At 42.7% G+C, this 23,137-nt stretch overlaps 3 non-coding genes across 3 annotated transcripts; all 3 read left to right on the top strand.

Annotated features, from left to right (window-relative positions):
* The first annotated feature begins 12,954 nt into the window (after positions 1–12,954).
* trnap-cgg (transfer RNA proline (anticodon CGG)) lies at positions 12,955–13,042 on the top strand. Its single transcript is given in 2 exon segments — positions 12,955–12,990; positions 13,007–13,042. It is a non-coding gene; the product is annotated as a tRNA-Pro (tRNA).
* A 3,029-nt stretch (positions 13,043–16,071) lies between these two features.
* On the top strand, positions 16,072–16,159 carry trnap-cgg (transfer RNA proline (anticodon CGG)). Its single transcript is given in 2 exon segments — positions 16,072–16,107; positions 16,124–16,159. It is a non-coding gene; the product is annotated as a tRNA-Pro (tRNA).
* A 6,087-nt stretch (positions 16,160–22,246) lies between these two features.
* trnap-agg (transfer RNA proline (anticodon AGG)) lies at positions 22,247–22,334 on the top strand. The gene is given in 2 exon segments: positions 22,247–22,282; positions 22,299–22,334. It is a non-coding gene; the product is annotated as a tRNA-Pro (tRNA).
* The last annotated feature ends 803 nt before the right edge of the window (positions 22,335–23,137 follow it).

Below are 23,137 nucleotides of genomic sequence, written 5' to 3'. Positions count from 1 at the left end.
GCGAGGGAGTGTGTGCAAACATGCTGCGCGATCTTACTGTGCATTTCATGTCATGGGAGAAAAAATGCATTGCATGCAACTTGAAGCCACACTGATTTGATTGAACACGCATTCGAAAACTGCCTGACAGGAGAAGAATCTGCTGTGGGATTTTGCTGTTCCACATCTGAAAGAAGGCAAGTTATATAAGTTAGAAACATAGCGATTTGAGCGAGAGCTTGCGGAAGGGCTTTGTGACATGATGAGCTCTTTCCCCCTTATTTTCAAATACAAATCAAATCAAGACAAGACAAGACATGACTGACTGACTGACTTTGTTTTTATAGATATATATATAAATATTAATGTATTCGTATATTTACAAACAATCCCTACTTTTTAACTTTCAAAATAAATGTGCCTTTTCTGTTCTGCCAGCACTGGGCTCTATTACATTTGAGCTCTTTCACAGCACACGCAGCTGCTGTCAGATCCAGCAGAAAGGCACTAGCGACTTTAAAAGATCGCCTTTGTTCCCCATATCTTCGCTCGTGGCTTGTCTTGCACCATGGGCTTACTTGTTTGTGTATTTACTGACTGCACGCCCTGATTTCCAGTGGATTTCATGCAGTCGCACAGCCTTCGTTCAATCAAAAATATATAGATTAAGAAATAATTATTTATTTATTTAAATCAAACTAAATTCAATTTTTTGCAATAAAACTGTAAATTTATTTATTTTCTTATTGTGATAAATATATATATGTTTCAAATTGTCTCTTTGTCTGGGTTGGTTTTACTTCCCTCCCTCCTTCGTGCCTGTCAATCACCTGTGGCTTCAAAAACCTTCTCAGCCCCTCCTGCTCCTGTGATCCGCGCTCACTCACGCAGAGCACAATTGCCTTCAGGAATAATAGAAATCCCACTTTAATCTTTTGAAAGGGAAGTGCTGTCGGTGAAGGCCCATTCTACAGCTGTGTAAGATGGATGTGCTTCCTGTCCTGGATCATTCGGTGTCTGTTCAAACGGGATGGTTGTCAGTTCCGGTTCATCAACTGCCCCTTTAAGACGTATTTTCTCATTAACGGAATCATCCTGTATATTTTAAAAGAAGTGTGATTTCAGTTGCGATAACCGATTGTTAAACTGTTGCGTATCAAGCAACATTGAGGTTGCCTGTGTCCGTGCACATCCATATCGCAGCGCAACGGTTCATTACTCAAAATATGCCCATATTTTCATAAATCCACTCCTTGAAAGATCCCTTGTCCCAAATTTGCTCTCAGTATAAAAATACAACAAATTTCATGCCAGTAGCAGCATCCGCGTGGCCTAATGGATAAGTCGTTTGACTTCGATTGTAACAGTGATGTTATCAAAAGATTGCAGGTTCTAGTCCTGCCGCGGTCAGCTAACTTGCCGGTGAAACTTTACATTCTTTATTTTGATTCTTCCTCAAAACCAACCATCTCGTGCAGTCACTCACCGAAAGTAAAGGAAGGCTGTTTGCTTTAAAAAGCTCATGGCACATTTTCATCACTGTCGATCTGGTTGCACGGGCAAAACAAGCGGTGAAGTAGACTTTCGTGCACATTATTTCTGTTTGAATGGAAAAAGTAGTGGATGGATGTCTGACGTTGCAGTAATTAGGAGATAAGGTGACTGAGTAGTTCAGGCAATGGACTGCTGATCCAGTATGCCCTCAACTTCGTCGTTATTGTGTTAAACCGTTTCCACTCGTTTTTTTTCGGTAATCACATTTAACCTCATTTCCAAATTCACCTTTTACTGACAAGGATGCAGCTCGTTGGTGAAGTAATGTCTCAAAGAATAATCTATTCATCAAAGGAAAAACATTAGCAGGACTATGGAGAGGGAGACTCATGAGATCGGTCTCAGAGAGTCAGCACAGGCACGATGGGCCGAATAGCAAACGAACGTCAGAATCTGAGAGCTAGATCCCTTACTGTCGGCGGCTCGTTGGTCTAGGGGGATGATTCTCGCTTCGGGGTTCTAATAATTGAAATGCGAGTGATCCCGGGTTCAAATCCCGGACGAGCCCTGACAACTTTTAGTCAAAAAAACACTTCTCAGCCGGTGGACATGTTTCAAATTAAAACGTTTGATTGCCCGTCGTTGTTCACACAGCGTCCAAAAATCCTGGAGATTCCCAGGAGCAAAGTGAAACTCACCGAACTGAGTCAAGTTCATGTATCTCAGATGTAATAGGCTCTGTGTCTCAATGGACAACCGAAACCCGTGTTTGATTCTGGGCAATACTTGATCAGTCCATCTTCCTTTATGCACGCATGAGCTCACCTCCATTGGGATATGGATACATTCAGCGTCAATCTCAACTTCTCTAGCGCTGAAAAGATGGGAGAAGCTGGCTTTGGATTTAGTCCCTTGGCTGCCGAATTTAAACCGTACAGGAAATCAATCCGGGGTGGGCAAGCTGCCTGGTCTGATTAAAAGGCGTTCAGACCCTACATTCCAGGCATGTTATAGTGTTCTGGCCTCAACATTCGGTTCGACGTATCGGATCATGAGCACCGCTCCCATTGTCTGCTAATGGTTCTGCAGTTCCCAATAACACCTCCTCTGGTCCATCCTTTGTTACTGTATTGCCCGCTTACCACCCACTTTGCCTTTTCGCATTGTGCCATTTATTATTCAATCACTCCTGCGCTCCACTGTATCACAGACATTTTGTCCTTCCTCGCTGCCTATTTATTTCCAGGCGCTATTTTCGTGGAAAAAATCTGTAATCTTTACATTTTTCTTAAAATATCGGAATGATCATCTGACTGAACGTGAGCCCGGGATCTTCATCCACAGAATGTACACGACCAGCTGAGTTTTACAGAATTCTTTGTTTTTTACACTGTGTTTCTGTATCCCTTTTAAGGTGATGTGCTCGTCTGTCCTGGGACATTCTCTGTCTCTCCAAAATGGTTGCTATCAGTATCGGATCATTATGTATCTGTTTAAAAGGAATGTGCTGTCTGTCCCGGATTTTAAATTACAAATTTCAAAAACTGCCTTTGGAGGTTGCAGGAATTTTAGTTTGTTGGTGTGTTTGTGTAGCGAGGGAGTGTGTGCAAACATGCTGCGCGATCTTACTGTGCATTTCATGTCATGGGAGAAAAAATGCATTGCATGCAACTTGAAGCCACACTGATTTGATTGAACACGCATTCGAAAACTGCCTGACAGGAGAAGAATCTGCTGTGGGATTTTGCTGTTCCACATCTGAAAGAAGGCAAGTTATATAAGTTAGAAACATAGCGATTTGAGCGAGAGCTTGCGGAAGGGCTTTGTGACATGATGAGCTCTTTCCCCCTTATTTTCAAATACAAATCAAATCAAGACAAGACAAGACATGACTGACTGACTGACTTTGTTTATATAAATATATGTATAAATATTTATGTATACGTATATTTACAAACAATCCGTACTTTTTAACTTTCACAATAAATGTGCCTTTTCTGTTCTGCCAGCACTGGTGTCTATTACATTTGAGCTCTTTCACAGCACATGCAGCTGCTGTCAGATCAAGCAGAAAGGCACTCGCGACTTTAAAAGATCGCCTTTGTTCCCCATATCTTCCCTCGTGGCTTGTCTTACACCATGGGCTTACTGTGTTTGGGTATTTACTGACTGCACGCTCTGATTTCCAGTGGATTTCATGCAGTCGCACAGCCTTCGTTCAATCCAAAATATATAGATTAAGAAAAATTATTTATTTATTTAAATCAAACCAAATTCAATTTTTTGCAATAAAACTGTAAATTTATTTATTTTCTTATTGTGATAAATATATATATGTTTTAAATTGTCTTTTTGTCTGGGTTGGTTTGAGTTCCCTCCCTCCTTCCTGCCTGTCAATCACCTGTGGCTTCAACATCCGTCCCAGCCCCGCGTGGTCCTGAGACCCGCGCTCACTCACGCACAGCACAATTGCCTTCAGGAATGATGGAAATCCCACTTTAATCTTTTGAAAGGGAAGTGCTGTCCGTGAAGGCCCATTCTACAGCTGTGTAAGAGGGATGTGCTTCCTGTCCTGGATCATTCGGTGTCTGTTCAAACGGGATGGTTGTCAGTTCCGGTTCATCAACTGCCCCTTTAAGACGTATTTTCTCATAATCGGGATCATCCTGTATATTTTAAAAGGAGTGTGATTTCAGTTGCGATAAACGATTGTTTGGTTCTTTGGTTCGGTATTCACTAAGGAGGATACAAACAACCTTCCGGATATAAAAGGGGTCAGAGGGTCTAGTAAGGAAGAGGAACTGAGGGAAATCTTTATTAGTCGGGAAATTGTGTTGGGGAAATTGATAGGATTGAAGGCCGATAAATCCCCAGGGCCTGATGGACTGCATCCTAGAGTACTTAAGGAGGTGGCCTTGGAAATAGCGGATGCATTGACAGTCATTTTCCAACATTCCATTGACTCTGGATCAGTTCCTATGGAGTGGAGGGTAGCCAATGTAACCCCACTTTTTAAAAAAGGAGGGAGAGAGAAAACAGGGAATTATAGACCGGTCAGCCTGACCTCAGTAGTGGGTAAAGTGATGGAATCAATTATTAAGGATGTCATAGCAGTGCATCTGGAAAATAGTGACATGATAGGTGCAAGTCAGCATGGATTTGTGAAAGGGAAATCATGCTTGACAAATCTTCCGGAATTTTTTGAGGATGTTTCCAGTAAAGTGGACAAGGGAGAACCAGTTGATGTGGTATATTTGGACTTTCAGAAGGCTTTCGACAAGGTCCCACACAAGAGATTAATGTGCAAAGTTAAAGCACATGGGATTGGGGGTAGTGTGCTGACGTGGATTGAGAACTGGTTGTCAGACAGGAAGCAAAGAGTAGGAGTAAACGGGTACTTTTCAGAATGGCAGGCAGTGAATAGTGGAGTGCCGCAAGGTTCTGTGCTGGGGTCCCAGCTGTTTACATTGTACATTAATGATTTAGACGAGGGGATTAAATGCAGTATCTCCAAATTTGCGGATGATACTAAGTTGGGTGGCAGTGTGAGCTGCGAGGAGGATGCTATTAGGCTGCAGAGTGACTTGGATAGGTTAGGTGAGTGGGCAAATGCATGGCAGATGAAGTATAATGTGGATAAATGTGAGGTTATCCACTTTGGTGGTAAAAACAGAGAGACAGACTATTATCTGAATGGTGACAGATTAGGAAAAGGGAAGGTGCAACGAGACCTGGGTGTCATGGTACATCAGTCATTGAAGGTTGGCATGCAGGTACAGCAGGCGGTTAAGAAAGCAAATGGCATGTTGGCCTTCATAGCGAGGGGATTTGAATACAGGGGCAGGGAGGTGTTGCTACAGTTGTACAGGGCCTTGGTGAGGCCACACCTGGAGTATTGTGTACAGTTTTGGTCTCCTAACTTGAGGAAGGACATTCTTGCTATTGAGGGAGTGCAGCGAAGGTTCACCAGATTGATTCCCGGGATGGCGGGACTGACCTATCAAGAAAGATTGGATCAATTGGGATTGTATTCACTGGAGTTCAGAAGAATGAGAGGGGACCTCATAGAAACGTTTAAAATTCTGACGGGTTTAGACAGGTTAGATGCAGAAAGAATGTTCCCAATGTTGGGGAAGTCCAGAACCAGGGGTCACAGTCTGAGGATAAGGGGTAAGCCATTTAGGACCGAGATGAGGAGAAACTTCTTCACCCAGAGAGTGGTGAACCTGTGGAATTCTCTACCACAGAAAGTAGTTGAGGCCAATTCACTAAATATATTCAAAAGGGAGTTAGATGAAGTCCTTACTACTCGGGGGATCAAGGGTTATGGCGAGAAAGCAGGAAGGGGGTACTGAAGTTTCATGTTCAGCCATGAACTCATTGAATGGCGGTGCAGGCTAGAAGGGCTGAATGGCCTGCTCCTGCACCTATTTTCTATGTTTCTATGTTTCTATGTTAAACTGATGTGTATCAAGCTACATTGACGTTGCCTGTGTCCGTGCACATCCATATCGCAGCGCATCGATTCATTACTCAAAATATTCCCATATTTTCATAAATCCACTCCTTGAAAGATCCCATGTCCCAAATTTGCTCTCAGTATAAAAAAATAACAAATTTCATGCCAGCAGCAGCGGCCGCGTGGCCTAATGGATAAGTCGTCTGACTTCTATTGCAACTGTGATGTTATGAAAGGATTGCAGGTTCGAGTCCTGCCGTGGTCAGCTAAATTGCCGCGTGAAATTTTATATTCTTTATTTTGATTCTGCCTCAAAACCAACCATCTCGTGCAGTCACTCACCTAAAGTAAAGGAAGGCTGTTTGCTTTAAAAAGCTCATGTCACATTTTCATCACTGTCGATCTGGTTGCACGGGCAAAACAAGCGGTGAAGTAGACTTTCGTGCACATTATTTCTGATTGAATGGAAAAAGTAGGGGATGGATGTCTGACGTTGCAGTAAATAGGAGATAAGGTGATTGAGAAGTTCAGGCAATGGACTGCTGATCCAGTATGCCCTCAACTTCGTCGTTATTGTGTTAAACCGTTTCCACTCGTTTTTTTTCGGCAATCACATTTAACCTCATTGCCAAATTCACCTTTTACTGACAAGAATGCAGCTCGTTGGTGAAGTAATGTCTCAAAGAATAATCTATTCATCAAAGGGAAAACATTAGCAGGACTATGGAGAGGGGGACTCATGAGATAGGTCTCTGAGAGTCAGCACAGGCACGATGGGCCGAATAGCAAACGAAGGTCAGAATCTGAGAGCTAGATCCCTTACTGTCGGCGGCTCGTTGGACTAGGGGTATGATTCTCGCTTAGGGGTTCTAATAATTGAAATGCGAGAGGTCCCGGTTTCAAATTCCGGACGAGCCCTGACAACTTTTAGTCAAAAAAACACTTCTCAGCCGGTCGACATGTTTCAAATTAAAACGTTTGATTGCGCGCCGTTGTTCACACAGCGTCCAAAAATCCTGGAGATTCCCAGGAGCAAAGTGAAACTCACCGAACTGAGTAAAGTTCATGCATCTCAGTTGTACTCGGCTCAGTGTCTCATTGGACAACCTAAACCCGTGTTTGATTCTGGCCAATTCTTGATCAGTCCATCTTCCGTTCTGCCCGCATGAGCTCACCTCCATTGGGATATGGATACATTCAGCGTCAATCTCAACTTCAACGTGAAACAGACTCTGCCCTTAATATGAGTGCGTTCTGTTTCTCCAGCGCTGAAAAGATGGGACAAGCTGGCTTTGGATTTAGTCCCTTGGCTATCGAATTTAAACCGTTCAGGAAATCAATCCGGGGTGGGCAAGCTGCCTGGTCTGATTAAAAGGCATTCAGACCCTACATTCCAGGCATGTTATAGTGTTCTGGCCTCAACATTCGGTTCGACGTATCGGATCATAAGCACCGCTCCCATTGTCTGATAATGGTTCTGCAATTCCCACTAACACCTCCTGTGGTCCATCCTTTGTTACTGTATTGCCCGCTTACCACCCACTTTGCCTTTACGCATTGTGCCATTTATTATTCAATCACTCCTACGCTCCACTGTATCACAGACATTCCCTTTTGTCCTTCCTCGCTGCCTATTTTTTTCCAGGCGCTATTTTCGTGGAAAAAATCTGTAAACTTTACATTTTTCTTAAAATATCGGAATGATCATCTGACTGAACGTGAGCCCGGGTTCTTCATCCACAGAATGTTCACGACCAGCTGAGTTTTACAGAATTCTTTGTTTTTGTTCACTGTGTTTCTGTATCGCTTTTAAGGTGATGTCCTGTCTGTCCGAGGTCATTCTCTGTCTCTCCAAAATGGTTGCTATCAGAATCGGATCATTATGTATCTGTTTAAAAGGAATGTGCTGCCTGTCCCGGATTTTAAATTACAGATTTCAAAAACTGCCTTTGGAGGTTGCAGGAATTTTAGTTTGTTGGTGTGTTTGTGTAGCGAGGGAGTGTGTGCAAACGTGCTGCGCTATCTTACTGTGCATTTCATGTCATGGGAGACAAAATGCATTACATGCAACTTGAAGCCACACTGATTTGATTGAACACGCATTCGAGGACTGCCTAACAGGAGAAGAATCTGCTGTGGGATTTTGCTGTTCCACATCTGAAAGAAGGCAAATTATATAAGTTAGAAACATAGCGATTTTAGCGAGAGCTTGCGGTTGGGCTGTGTGACATGATGAGCTCCTTCCCCCTTATTTTCAAACACAAAACAAATCAAGACAAGACAAGACATGACTGACTGACTGACTTTGTTTATACAGATATATATATAAATATTAATGTATACGCATATTTACAAACAATCTGTACTTTTTAACTTTCACAATAAATGTGCCATTTCTGTTCTGCCAGCACTGGGCTCTATTACATTTGAGCTCTTTCACAGCACATGCAGCTGCTGTCAGATCCAGCAGAAAGGCACTCGCGACTTTAAAAGATCGCCTTTGTTCCCCATATCTTCCCTCGTGGCTTGTCTTACACCATGGGCTTACTGTGTTTGGGTATTTACTGACTGCACGCTCTGATTTCCAGTGGATTTCATGCAGTCGCACAGCCTTCGTTCAATCAAAAATATATAGATTAAGTAATAATGATTTATTTATTAAATCAAACCAAATTAAATTGTTTGCAATAAAAATGTAAATGTATTTATTTTCTTATTGTGATCAATATATATATGTTTTAAATTGTCTTTTTTTCTGGGTTCGTTTTACATCCCTCCCTCCTTCCTGCCTATCAATCACCTGTGGCTTCAAAAACCGTCCCAGCCCCTCGTGGTCCTGAGACCCGCGCTCACTCACGCACAGCACAATTGCCTTCAGGAATGATAGAAATCCCACTTTAATCTTTTGAAAGAGACGTGCTGTCCGTGAAGGCCCATTCTACAGCTGTGTAAGATGGATGTGCTTCCTGTCCTGGATCATTCGGTGTCTGTTCAAACGGGATGGTTGTCAGTTCCGGTTCATCAACTGCCCCTTGAAGACGTATTTTCTCATAATCGGGATCATCCTGTATATTTTAAAAGGAGTGTGAATTCAGTTGCGATAACCGATTGTTAAACTGATGTGTATCAAGCTACATTGACGTTGCCTGTGTCCGTGCACATCCATATCGCAGCGCATCGATTTATTACTCAAAATATTCCCATATTTTCATAAATCCACTCCTTGAAAGATCCCATGTCCCAAATTTGCTCTCAGTATAAAAAAATAACAAATTTCATGCCAGCAGCAGCGGCCGCGTGGCCTAATGGATAAGTCGTCTGACTTCGATTGCAACTGTGATGTTATGAAAAGATTGCAGGTTCGAGTCCTGCCGCGGTCAGCTAAATTGCCGCGTGAAATTTTACATTCTTTATTTTGATTCTGCCTCAAAACCAACCATCTCGTGCAGTCACTCACCGAAAGTAAAGGAAGGCTGTTTGCTTTAAAAAGCGAATGGCACATTTTCATCACTGTCGATCTGGTTGAAGGGCAAAACAAGCGGTGAAGTAGACTTTCGTGCACATTATTTCTGTTTGAATGCAAAAAGTAGGGGATGGATGTCTGACGTTGCAGTAAATAGGAGATAAGGTGACTGAGAAGTTCAGGCAAAGGACTGCTGATCCAGTATGCCCTCAACTTCGTCGTTATTGTGTTAAACCGTTTCCACTCGTTTTTTTTCGGCAATCACATTTAACCTCATTGCCAAATTCACCTTTTACTGACAAGAATGCAGCTCGTTGGTGAAGTAATGTCTCAAAGAATAATCTATTCATCAAAGGGAAAACATGAGCAGGACAATGGAGAGGGGGACGATGGGCCGAATAGCAAACGAAGGTCAGAATCTGAGAGCTAGATCCCTTACTGTCGGCGGCTCGTTGGTCTAGGGGTATGATTATCTCTTAGGGGTTTTAATAATTGAAATGCGAGAGGTCCCGGGTTCAAATCCCGGACGAGCCCTGACAACTTTTAGTCAAAAAAACACTTCTCAGCCGGTCGACATGTTTCAAATTAAAACGTTTGATTGCGCGCCGTTGTTCACACAGCGTCCAAAAATCCTGGAGATTCCCAGGAGCAAAGTGAAACTCACCGAACTGAGTAAAGTTCATGCATCTCAGATGTACTCGGCACAGTGTCTCATTGGAAAACCTAAACCCGTGTTTGATTCTGGCCAATTCTTGATCAGTCCATCTTCCGTTCTGCACGCATGAGCTCACCTCCATTGGGATTTGGATACATTCAGCGTCAATCTCAACTTCAACGTGAAACAGACTCTGCCCTTAATATGAGTGCGTCCTGTTTCTCCAGCGCTGAAAAGATGGGACAAGCTGGCTTTGGATTTAGTCCCTTGGCTATCGAATTTAAACCGTTCAGGAAATCAATCCGGGTTGGGCAAGCTGCCTGGTCTGATTAAAAGGCGTTCAGACCCTACATTCCAGGCATGTTATTGTGTTCTGGCCTCAACATTCGGTTCGACGTATCGGATCATAAGCCGCGCTCATTGTCTGCTAATCGTTCTGCTGTTCCCACTAACACCTGCTCTGGTCCATCCTTTGTTATTTTATTGCCCGCTTACCACCCACTTTGCCTTTTCGTATTGTGCCATTTATTATTCAATCATTCCTACGCTCCACTGTATCACAGACATTCCCTTTTGTCCTTCCTCGCTGCCTATTTTTTTCCAGGTGCTATTTTCGTGGAAAAAATCTGTAAATTTTACATTTTTCTTAAAATATCGGAATGATCATCTGACTGAACGTGAGCCCGGCTTCTTCATCCACAGAATGTTCACGACCAGCTGAGTTTTACAGAATTCTTTGTTTTTGTTCACTGTGTTTCTGTATCGCTTTTAAGGTGATGTCCTGTCTGTCCGAGGTCATTCTCTGTCTCTCCAAAATGGTTGCTATCAGTATCGGATCATTATGTATCTGTTTAAAAGGAATGTGATGTCTGTCCCGGATTTTAAATTACAAATTTCAAAAACTGCCTTTGGAGGTTGCAGGAATTTTAGTTTGTTGGTGTGTTTGTGTAGCGAGGGAGTGTGTGCAAACGTGCTGCGCGATCTTACTGTGCATTTCATGTCATGGGAGAAAAAATGCATTACATGCAACTTGAAGCCACACTGATTTGATTGAACACGCATTCGAGGACTGCCTGACAGGAGAAGAATCTGCTGTGGGATTTTGCTGTTCCACATCTGAAAGAAGGCAAATTATATAAGTTAGAAACATAGCGATTTGAGCGAGAGCTTGCGGATGGGCTTTGCGACATGATGAGCTCTTTCCTCCTTATTTTCAAATACAAATCAAATCAAGACAAGACAAGACATGACTGACTGACTGACTTTGTTTATATAAATATATGTATTAATATTTATATATGCGTATATTAACATACATTCCATACTTTTTAACTTTCAAAATAAATGTGCCTTTTCTGTTCTACCGGCACTGGGCTCTATTGCATTTGAGCTCTTTCACAGCACACGCAGCTGCTGTCAGATCCAGCAGAAAGGCACTCGCGACTTTAAAAGATCGCCTTTGTTCCCCACATCTTCGCTCGTGCCTTGTCTTACACCATGGGCTTACTTGTTTGTGTATTTACTGACTGCACGCCCTGATTTCCAGTGGATTTCAAGCAGTCGCACAGCCTTCGTTCAATCAAAAACATATAGATTAAGAAATAATTATTTCTTTATTGAAATCAAACTAAATTCAATTTTTTGCAATAAAACTGTAAATTTATTGATTTTCTTATTGTGATAAATATATATATGTTTTAAATTGTCTTTTTGTCTGGGTTGATTTTACTTCCCTCCGTCCTTCCTGCCTGTCAATCACCTGTGGCTTCAAAAACCGTCCCAGCCACTCGTGGTCCTGAGATCCGCGCTCACTCACGCACAGCACAATTGCCTTCAGGAATGATAGAAATCCGACTTTAATCTTTTGAAAGGGAAGTGCTGTCCGTGAAGGCCCATTCTACAGCTGTGTAAGATGGATGTGCTTCCTGTCCTGGATCATTCGGTGTCTGTTCAAACGGGATGGTTGTCAGTTCCGGTTCATCAACTGCCCCTTTAAGACGTATTTTCTCATAATCGCGATCATCCTGTATATTTTAAAAGGAGTGTGATTTCAGTTGCGATAACCGATTGTTAAACTGTTGTGTATCAAGCTACATTGACGTTGCCTGTATCCGTGCACATCCATATCGCAGCGTAACGGTTCATTACTCAAAATATGCCCATATTTTCATAAATCCACTCCTTGAAAGATCCCTTGTCCGAAATTTGCTCTCAGTATAAGAAAACAACACATTTCATGCCAGCAGCAGCAGCCGCGTGGCCTAATGGATAAATCGTGTGACTTCGATTGTAACTGTGATGTTATCAGAAGATTGCAGGTTCGAGTCCTGCCGCGGTCAGCTAACTTGCCGCGTGAAATTTTACATTCTTTATTTTGATTCTGCCTCAAAACCAACCATCTCGTGCAGTAACTCACCAAAAGTAAAGGAAGGCTGTTTGCTTTAAAAAGCTCATGGCACATTTTCATCTCTGTCGATCTGGTTGCACGGGCAAAACAAGCGGTGAAGTAGACTTTCGTGCACATTATTTCTGTTTGAATGGAAAAAGTAGGGGATGGATGTCTGACGTTGCAGTAAATTGGAGATAAGGTGACTGAGTAGTTCAGGCAATGGACTGCTGATCCAGTATGCCCTCAACTTCGTCGTTATTGTGTTAAACCGTTTCCACTCGTTTTTTTTCGGTAATCACATTTAACCTCATTGCCAACTTCATCTTTTACTGACAAGGATGCAGCTCGTTGGTGAAGTAATGTCTCAAAGAATAATCTATTCATCAAAGGGAAAACATTAGCAGGACTATGGAGAGGGAAACTCATGAGATCGGTCTCAGAGAGTCAGCACAGGCACGATGGGCCGAATAGCAAACGAACGTCAGAATCTGAGAGCTAGATCTTTTACTGTCGGCGGCTCGTTGGTCTAGGGGGATGATTCTCGCTTCGGGGTTCTAATAATTGAAATGCGAGAGAACCCGGGTTCAAATCCCGGACGAGCCCTGACAACTTTTAGTCAAAAAAACACTTCTCAGCCGGTGGACATGTTTCAAATTAAAACGTTTGATTGCCCGTCGTTGTTCACACAGCGTCCAAAAATCCTGGAGATTCCCAGGAGCAAAGTGAAACTCACCGAACTGAGTAAAATTCATGCATCTCAGATGTACTCGGCTCAGTGTCTCATTGGACAACCTAAACCCGTGTTTGATTCTCGCCAATTCTTGATCAGTCCATCTTCCGTTCTGCACGCATGAGTTCACCTCCATTGGGATATGGATATATTCAGCGTCAATCTCAACTTCAACGTGAAACACACTCTGCCCTGAATATGAGTGCGTCCTGTTTCTCCAGCGCTGAAAAGATGGGAGAAGCTGGCTTTGGATTTAGTCCCTTGGCTGCGGAATTTAAACCGTACAGGAAATCAATCCGGGTGGGCAAGCTGCCTGGTCTGATTAAAAGGCGTTCATACCCGACATTCCAGGCATGTTATAGTGTTCTGGCCTCAACATTCGGTTCGACGTCTCGGATCATAAGCACCGTTCCCATTGTCTGCTAATGGTTCTGCAGTTCCCACTAACACCTCCTCTGGTTCCTCCTTTGTTACTGTATTGCCCGCTTACCACCCACTTTGCCTTTTCGCATTGTGCCATTTATTATTCAATCACTCCTAAGCTCCACTGTATCACAGACATTTTGTCCTTCCTCGCTGCCTATTTATTTCCAGGCGCTATTTTCGTGGAAAAAATCTGTAAACTTTACATTTTTCTTAAAATATCGGAATGATCATCTGACTGAACGTGAGCCCGAGTTCTTCATCCACAGAATGTTCACGACCAGCTGAGTTTTACAGAATTCTTTGTTTTTGTTCACTGTGTTTCTGTATCGCTTTTAAGGTGATGTGCTGGTCTGTCCGGGGACATTCTCTGTCACACCAAAATGGTGTGCTCTCAGTATCGGATCATTATGTATCTGTTTAAAAGGAATGTGCTGTTTGTCCCGGATTTTAAATTTCAAATTTCAAAAACTGCCTTTAGAAGTTGCAGGAATTTTAGTTTGTTGGTGTGTTTGTGTAGCGAGGGAGTGTGTGCAAACGTGCTGCGCGATCTTACTGTGCATTTCATTTCATGGGAGAAAAAATGCATTACATGCAACTTGAAGCCACACTGTTTTGATTGAACATGCATTCGAGGACTGCCTGACAGGAGAAGAATCTGTTGTGGGATTTTGCTGTTCCACATCTGAAAGAAGGCAAATTATATAAGTTAGAAACATAGCGATTTTAGCGAGAGCTTGCGGTTGGGCTGTGTGACATGATGAGCTCCTTACCCCTTATTTTCAAATACAAATCAAATCAAGACCATACACGACAAGACAAGACATGATTGACTGCCTGACTTTGTTTATACAGATATATATATAAATATTAATGTATACGCATATTTACAAACAATCTGTACTTTTTAACTTTCACAGTAAATGTGCCATTTCTGTTCTGCCAGCACTGGGCTCTATTACATTTGAGCTCTTTCACAGCACATGCAGCTGCTGTCAGATCCAGCAGAAAGGCACTCGCGACTTTAAAAGATCGCCTTTGTTCCCCATATCTTCCCTCGTGGCTTGCCTTACACCATGGGCTTACTGTGTTTGGGTATTTACTTACTGCACGCTCTGATTTCCAGTGGATTTCATGCAGTCGCACAGCCTTCGTTCAATCAAAAATATATAGATTAAGTAATAATGATTTATTTATTTAAATCAAACCAAATTAAATTTTTTGCAATAAAACTGTAAATGTATTTATTTTCTTATTGTGATCAATATATATATGTTTTAAATTGTCTTTTTTTCTGGGTTCGTTTTACTTCCCTCCCTCCTTCCTGCCTGTCAATCACCTGTGGCTTCAAAAACCGTCCCAGCCCCTCCTGCTCCTGAGATCCGCGCTCACTCACGCACAGCACAATTGCCTTCAGGAATGATAGAAATCCCACTTTAATCTTTTGAAAGAGACGTGCTGTCCGTGAAAGCCCATTCTACAGCTGTGTAAGATGGATGTGCTTCCTGTCCTGGATCATTCGGTGTCTGTTCAAACGGGATGGTTGTCAGTTCCGGTTCATCAACTGCCCCTTGAAGACGTATTTTCTCATAATCGGGATCATCCTGCATATTTTAAAAGGAGTTTGACTTCAGTTGCGATAACCGATTGTTAAACTGTTGTGTATCAAGCTACATTGACGTTGCCTGTGTCCGTGCACATCCATATCGCAGCGCATCGGTTCATTACTCAAAATATGCCCATATTTTCATAAATCCACTCCTTGAAAGATCCCTTGTCCGAAATTTGCTCTCAGTATAAGAAAACAACACATTTCATGCCAGCAGCAGCAGCCGCGTGGCCTAATGGATAAATCGTGTGACTTCCATTGTAACTGTGATGTTATCAGAAGATTGCAGGTTCGAGTCCTGCCGCGGTCAGCTAACTTGCCGCGTGAAATTTTATATTCTTTATTTTGATTCTGCCTCAAAACCAACCATCTCGTGCAGTCACTCACCAAAAGTAAAGGAAGGCTGTTTGCTTTAAAAAGCTCATGGCACATTTTCATCACTGTCGATCTGGTTGCACGGGCAAAACAAGCGGTGAAGTAGACTTTCGTGCACATTATTTCTGTTTGAATGGAAAAAGTAGGGGATGGATGTCTGACGTTGCAGTAAATAGGAGATAAGGTGACTGAGTAGTTCAGGCAATGGACTGCTGATCCAGTATGCCCTCAACTTCGTCGTTATTGTGTTAAACCGTTTCCACTCGTTTTTTTTCGGTAATCACATTTAACCTCATTGCCAACTTCACCTTTTACTGACAAGGATGCAGCTCGTTGGTGAAGTAATGTCTCAAAATCTATTCATCAAAGGGAAAACATTAGCAGGACTATGGAGAGGGAAACTCATGAGATCGGTCTCAGAGAGTCAGCACAGGCACGATGGGCCGAATAGCAAACGAACGTCAGAATCGGAGAGCTAGATCCCTTACTGTCGGCGGCTCGTTGGTCTAGGGGGATGATTCTCGCTTCGGGGTTCTAATAATTGAAATGCGAGAGAACCCGGGTTCAAATCCCGGACGAGCCCTGACAACTTTTAGTCAAAAAAACACTTCTCAGCCGGTGGACATGTTTCAAATTAAAACGTTTGATTGCCCGTCGTTGTTCACACAGCGTCCAAAAATCCTGGAGATTCCCAGGAGCAAAGTGAAACTCACCGAACTGAGTAAAATTCATGCATCTCAGATGTACTCGGCTCAGTGTCTCATTGGACAACTTAAACCCGTGTTTGATTCTCGCCAATTCTTGATCAGTCCATCTTCCGTTCTGCACGCATGAGTTCACCTCCATTGGGATATGGATATATTCAGCGTCAATCTCAACTTCAACGTGAAACACACTCTGCCCTGAATATGAGTGCGTCCTGTTTCTCTAGCGCTGAAAAGATGGGAGAAGCTGGCTTTGGATTTAGTCCCTTGGCTGCGGAATTTAAACCGTACAGGAAATCAATCCGGGTGGGCAAGCTGCCTGGTCTGATTAAAAGGCGTTCAGACCCGACATTCCAGGCATGTGATAGTGTTCTGGCCTCAACATTCGGTTCGACGTCTCGGATCATAAGCACCGTTCCCATTGTCTGCTAATGGTTCTGCAGTTCCCACTAACACCTCCTCTGGTTCCTCCTTTGTTACTGTATTGCCCGCTTACCACCCACTTTGCCTTTTCGCATTGTGCCATTTATTATTCAATCACTCCTAAGCTCCACTGTATCACAGACATTTTGTCCTTCCTCGCTGCCTATTTATTTCCAGGCGCTATTTTCGTGGAAAAAATCTGTAAACTTTACATTTTTCTTAAAATATCGGAATGATCATCTGACTGAACGTGAGCCCGGGATCTTCATCCACAGAATGTACACGACCAGCTGAGTTTTACAGAATTCTTTGTTTTTGTTCACTGTGTTTCTGTATCCCTTTTAAGGTGATGTGCTGGTCTGTCCGGGGACATTCTCTGTCTCTCCAAAATGGTGTGCTATCAGTATCGGATCATTATGTATCTGTTTAAAAGGAATGTGCTGTCTGTCCCGGATTTTAAATTTCAAATTTCAAAAACTGCCTTTGGAATTTGCAGGAATTTTAGTTTGTTGGTGTGTTTGTGTAGCGAGGGAGTGTGTGCAAACGTGCTGCGTGATCTTACTGTGCATTTCATGTCATGGGAGAAAAAATGCATTACATGCAACTTGAAGCCACACTGATTTGATTGAACACGCATTCGAGGACTGCCTAACAGGAGAAGAATCTGCTGTGGGATTTTGCTGTTCCACATCTGAAAGAAGCCAAATTATATAAGTTAGAAACATAGCGATTTTAGCGAGAGCTTGCGGATGGGCTTTGTGACATGATGAGCTCTTTCCCCCTTATTTTCAAATACAAATCAAATCAAGACAAGACAAGACATGACTGACTGACTGACTTTGTTTTTATAGATATATATATAAATATTAATGTATTCGTATATTTACAAACAATCCCTACTTTTTAACTTTCAAAATAAATGTGCCTTTTCTGTTCTGCCAGCACTGGGCTCTATTACATTTGAGCTCTTTCACAGCACACGCAGCTGCTGTCAGATCCAGCAGAAAGGCACTCGCGACTTTAAAAGATCGCCTTTGTTCCCCATATCTTCGCTCGTGGCTTGTCTTGCACCATGGGCTTACTTGTTTGTGTATTTACTGACTGCACGCCCTGATTTCCAGTGGATTTCATGCAGTCGCACAGCCTTCGTTCAATCAAAAATATATAGATTAAGAAATAATTATTTATTTATTTAAATCAAACTAAATTCAATTTTTTGCAATAAAACTGTAAATTTATTTATTTTCTTATTGTGATAAATATATATATGTTTTAAATTGTCTCTTTGTCTGGGTTGGTTTTACTTCTCTCCCTCCTTCGTGCCTGTCAATCACCTGTGGCTTCAAAAACCGTCCCAGCCCCTCCTGCTCCTGAGATCCGCGCTCACTCACGCACAGCACAATTGCCTTCAGGAATGATAGAAATCCCACTTTAATCTTTTGAAAGGGAAGTGCTGTCGGTGAAGGCCCATTCTACAGCTGTGTAAGATGGATGTGCTTCCTGTCCTGGATCATTCGGTGTCTGTTCAAACGGGATGGTTGTCAGTTCCGGTTCATCAACTGCCCCTTTAAGACGTATTTTCTCATTATCGGGATCATCCTGTATATTTTAAAAGGAGTGTGATTTCAGTTGCGATAACCGATTGTTAAACTGTTGTGTATCAAGCAACATTGAGGTTGCCTGTGTCCGTGCACATCCATATCGCAGCGCAACGGTTCATTACTCAAAATATGCCCATATTTTCATAAATCCACTCCTTGAAAGATCCCTTGTCCCAAATTTGCTCTCAGTATAAAAAGACAACAAATTTCATGCCAGCAGCAGCATCCGCGTGGCCTAATGGATAAGTCGTCTGACTTCGATTGTAACTGTGATGTTATCAAAAGATTGCAGGTTCTAGTCCTGCCGCGGTCAGCTAACTTGCCGGTGAAACTTTACATTCTTTATTGTGATTCTTCCTCAAAACCAACCATCTCGTGCAGTCACTCACCGAAAGTAAAGGAAGGCTGTTTGCTTTAAAAAGCTCATGGCACATTTTCATCACTGTCGATCTGGTTGCACGGGCAAAACAAGCGGTGAAGTAGACTTTCGTGCACATTATTTCTGTTTGAATGGAAAAAGTAGGGGATGGATGTCTGACGTTGCAGTAATTAGGAGATAATGTGACTGAGTAGTTCAGGCAATGGACTGCTGATCCAGTATGCCCTCAACTTCGTCGTTATTGTGTTAAACCGTTTCCACTCGTTTTTATTCGGTAATCACATTTAACCTCATTTCCAAATTCACCTTTTACTGACAAGGATGCAGCTCGTTGGTGAAGTAATGTCTCAAAGAATAATCTATTCATCAAAGGGAAAACATTAGCAGGACTATGGAGAGGGAGACTCATGAGATCGGTCTCAGAGAGTCAGCACAGGCACGATGGGCCGAATAGCAAACGAACGTCAGAATCTGAGAGCTAGATCCCTTACTGTCGGCGGCTCGTTGGTCTCGGGGTATGATTCTCGCTTCGGGGTTCTAATAATTGAAATGCGAGTGATCCCGGGTTCAAATCCCGGACGAGCCCTGACAACTTTTAGTCAAAAAAACACTTCTCAGCCGGTGGACATGTTTCAAATTAAAACGTTTGATTGCCCGTCGTTGTTCACACAGCGTCCAAAAATCCTGGAGATTCCCAGGAGCAAAGTGAAACTCACCGAACTGAGTAAAGTTCATGTATCTCAGATGTAATCGGCTCTGTGTCTCAATGGACAACCTAAACCCGTGTTTGATTCTGGGCAATACTTGATCAGTCCATCTTCCTTTATGCACGCATGAGCTCACCTCCATTGGTATATGGATACATTCAGCGTCAATCTCAACTTCTCTAGCGCTGAAAAGATGGGAGAATCTGGCTTTGGATTTAGTCCCTTGGCTGCCGAATTTAAACCGTACAGGAAATGAATCCGGGGTGGGGAAGCTGCCTGGTTTGATTAAAAGGCGATCAGACCCTACATTCCAGGCATGTTATAGTGTTCTGGCTTCAACATTCGGTTCGACGTATCGGATCATAAGCACCGCTCCCATTGTCTGCTAATGGTTCTGCAGTTCCCAATAACACCTCCTCTGGTCCATCCTTTGTTACTGTGTTGCCCGCTTACCACCCACTTTGCCTTTTCGCATTGTGCCATTTATTATTCAATCACTCCTGCGCTCCACTGTATCACAGACATTTTGTCCTTCCTCGCTGCCTATTTATTTCCAGGCGCTATTTTCGTGGAAAAAATCTGTAATCTTTACATTTTTCTTAAAATATCGGAATGATCATCTGACTGAACGTGAGCCCGGGATCTTCATCCACAGAATGTACACGACCAGCTGAGTTTTACAGAATTCTTTGTTTTTGTTCACTGTGTTTCTGTATCGCTTTTAAGGTGATGTCCTGTCTGTCCGGGGACATTCTCTGTCTCTCCAAAATGGTTGCTATCAGTATCGGATCATTATGTATCTGTTTAAAAGGAATGTGCTGTCTGTCCCGGATTTTAAATTACAAATTTCAAAAACTGCCTTTGGAGGTTGCAGGAATTTTAGTTTGTTGGTGTGTTTGTGTAGCGAGGGAGTGTGTGCAAACGTGCTGCGCGATCTTACTGTGCATTTCATGTCATGGGAGAAAAAATGCATTACATGCAACTTGAAGCCACACTGATTTGATTGAACACGCATTCGAAGACGGCCTGACAGGAGAAGAATCTGCTGTGGGATTTTTCTGTTCCACATATGAAAGAAGTCAAGTTATATAAGTTAGAAACATAGCGATTTGAGCGAGAGCTTGCGGATGGGCTTTGTGACATGATGAGCTCTTTCCCCCTTATTTTCAAATACAAATCAAATCAAGACAAGACCAGACATGACTGACTGACTGACTTTGTTTATATAAATATATGTATAAATATTTATGTATACGTATATTTACAAACAATCCGTACTTTTTAACTTTCACAATAAATGTGCCTTTTCTGTTCTGCCAGCACTGGTGTCTATTACATTTGAGCTCTTTCACAGCACATGCAGCTGCTGTCAGATCAAGCAGAAAGGTACTCGCGACTTTAAAAGATCGCCTTTGTTCCCCATATCTTCCCTCGTGGCTTGTCTTACACCATGGGCTTACTGTGTTTGGGTATTTGCTGACTGCACGCACTGATTTCCAGTGGATTTCATGCAGTCGCACAGCCTTCGTTCAATCAAAAATATATAGATTAAGAAAAATTATTTATTTATTTAAATCAAACCAAATTCAATTTTTTGCAATAAAACTGTAAATTTATTTATTTTCTTATTGTGATAAATATATATATGTTTTAAATTGTCTTTTTGTCTGGGTTGGTTTGACTTCCCTCCCTCCTTCCTGCCTGTCAATCACCTGTGGCTTCAAAAACCGTCCCAGCCCCTCGTGGTCCTGAGATCCGCGCTCACTCACGCACAGCACAATTGCCTTCAGGACTGATAGAAATCCCACTTTAATCTTTTGAAAGGGACGTGCTGTCGATGAAGGCCCATTCTACAGCTGTGTAAGATGGATGTGCTTCCTGTCCTGGATCATTCGGTGTCTGTTCAAACGGGATGGTTGTCAGTTCCGGTTCATCAACTGCCTCTTGAAGACGTATTTTCTCATAATCGGGATCATCCTGCATATTTTAAAAGGAGTTTGACTTCAGTTGCGATAACCGATTGTTAAACTGTTGTGTATCAAGCTACATTGACGTTGCCTGTGTCCGTGCACATCCATATCGCAGCGCATCGGTTCATTACTCAAAATATGCCCATATTTTCATAAATCCACTCCTTGAAAGATCCCTTGTCCCAAATTTGCTCTCAGTATAAGAAAACAACAAATTTCATGCCAGCAGCAGAAGCCGCGTGGCCTAATGGATAAATCGTGTGACTTCGATTGTAACTGTGATGTTATCAGAAGATTGCAGGTTTGAGTCCTGCCGCGGTCAGCTAACTTGCCGCGTGAAATTTTATATTCTTTATTTTGATTCTGCCTCAAAACCAACCATCTCGTGCAGTCACTCACCAAAAGTAAAGGAAGGCTGTTTGCTTTAAAAAGCTCATGGCACATTTTCATCACTGTCGATCTGGTTGCACGGGCAAAACAAGCGGTGAAGTAGACTTTCGTGCACATTATTTCTGTTTGAATGGAAAAAGTAGGGGATGGATGTCTGACGTTGCAGTAAATAGGCGATAAGGTGACTGAAAAGTTCAGGCAATGGACTGCTGATCCAGTATGCCCTCAACTTCGTCGTTATTGTGTTAAACCGTTTCCACTCGTTTTTTTTGGCCAATCACATTTAACCTCATTGCAAATTCACCTTTTACTGACAAGGATGCAGCTCATTGGTGAAGTAATGTCTCAAAGAATAATCTATTCATCAAAGGGAAAACATCAGCTGGACAATGGAGAGAGAGACTCATGAGATAGGTCTCTGAGAGTCAGCACAGGCACGATGGGCCGAATAGCAAACGAACGTCAGAATCTGAGAGCTAGATTCCTTACTGTCGGCGGCTCGTTGGTCTAGGGGTATGATTCTCGCTTAGGGGTTCTAATAATTGAAATGCGAGAGGTCCCGGGTTCAAATCCTGGACGAGCCCTGACAACTTTTAGTCAAAAAAACACTTCTCAGCCGGTCGACATGTTTCAAATCAAAACGTTTGATTGCGCGCCTTTGTTCACACAGCCTCCAAAAATCCTGGAGATTCCCAGGAGCAAAGTGAAACTCACCGAACTGAGTAAAGTTCATGCATCTCAGATGTACTCGGCTCTGTGTCTCATTGGACAACCTAAACCCGTGTTTGATTCTTGCCAATTCTTGATCAGTCCATCTTCCGTTCTGCACGCATGAGCTCACCTCCATTGGGATATGGATACATTCAGCGTCAATCTCAACTTCAACGTGAAACAGACTCTGCCCTGAATATGAGTGCGTCCTGTTTCTCTAGCGCTGAAAAGGTGGGAGAAGCTGGCTTTGGATTTAGTCCCTTGGCTGCCGAATTTGAACCGTACAGGAAATCAATCCGGAGTGGGCAAGCTGCCTCGTCTGATTAAAAGGCGTTCAGACCCTACATTCCAGGAATGTTATAGTGTTCTGGCCTCAACATTCGATTCAACGTCTCGGATCATTAGCCACGCTCATTGTCTGCTAATGGTTCTGCTGTTCCCACTAACACCTCCTCTGGTCCATCCTTTGTTACTGTATTGCCCGCTTACCACCCACTTTGCCTTTTCGCATTGTGCCATTTATTATTCAATCACTCCTACGCTCCACTGTATCACAGGCATTCCCTTTTGTCCTTCCTCGCTGCCTATTTATTTCCAGGCGCTATTTTCGTGGAAAAAATCTGTAAACTTTACATTTTTCTTAAAATATCGGAATGATCATCTGACTGAACGTGAG

The sequence above is a fragment of the Pristiophorus japonicus genome, unplaced genomic scaffold (assembly GCF_044704955.1).
Source record: "Pristiophorus japonicus isolate sPriJap1 unplaced genomic scaffold, sPriJap1.hap1 HAP1_SCAFFOLD_33, whole genome shotgun sequence".
NCBI lineage: Eukaryota > Metazoa > Chordata > Chondrichthyes > Pristiophoridae > Pristiophorus > Pristiophorus japonicus.
Note: the sequence above shows the minus strand (reverse complement) of the source record. Positions and strands in the feature narration are given on the sequence as shown.